We start from the raw sequence: 620 nt of genomic DNA on the forward strand, positions 1-620 counted from the left end.
GCAGCAGCAGCAGCAGCAGCAGGAGCAGCAGCAGCAGCAGCAAGAGCAGCAGCAGAAGATGGGATCTGTGGAGCAGCTGCAGCGCCAGCTGGGTGGTTTTGACTTTAGCAACCACAGCAGGAACGTATCGTTGCTGCTGGGAGCAGCAGCAGCAGCAGCAGGAGGGTGTCCTAGCTCATCATCATCAGCAGCACCAGCAGCAGCAGCAGCAGCAGCAGCAGCAGCAGCAGCAGGAATAAGAGCATCAGGGGGTTCATACTGTATGCCATCTGTACTGAAGACTGGAACAACAATATGTGGTGTGGTGTTTATTGGTGGGGTTGTTCTCGGTGCCGATACAAGAGCTACAGAGGGCCCAGTTGTTGCCGATAAAGAATGTAATAAACTACATAAAATAAGTAATAATATATATGCTGCTGGCGCTGGCACTGCAGCAGACCTCGATCATATGTGTGACTGGCTGGCTAGCCAGGTTGAGCTACATAGACTCAATACTTTCGCTAAAGTATAACACAAACCCTAAACCCTAAACCCTAAACCCTAAACCCTAAACCCTAGTTTGTATACACTTCCTTTCCCGACATAAAATATAAACCCTAATCAATTAAAACTTCTTCTTA

Source organism: Eimeria mitis, genomic scaffold (assembly GCF_000499745.2).
Source record: "Eimeria mitis Houghton genomic scaffold, Emh_scaff2139, whole genome shotgun sequence".
Lineage (NCBI taxonomy): Eukaryota > Apicomplexa > Conoidasida > Eucoccidiorida > Eimeriidae > Eimeria > Eimeria mitis.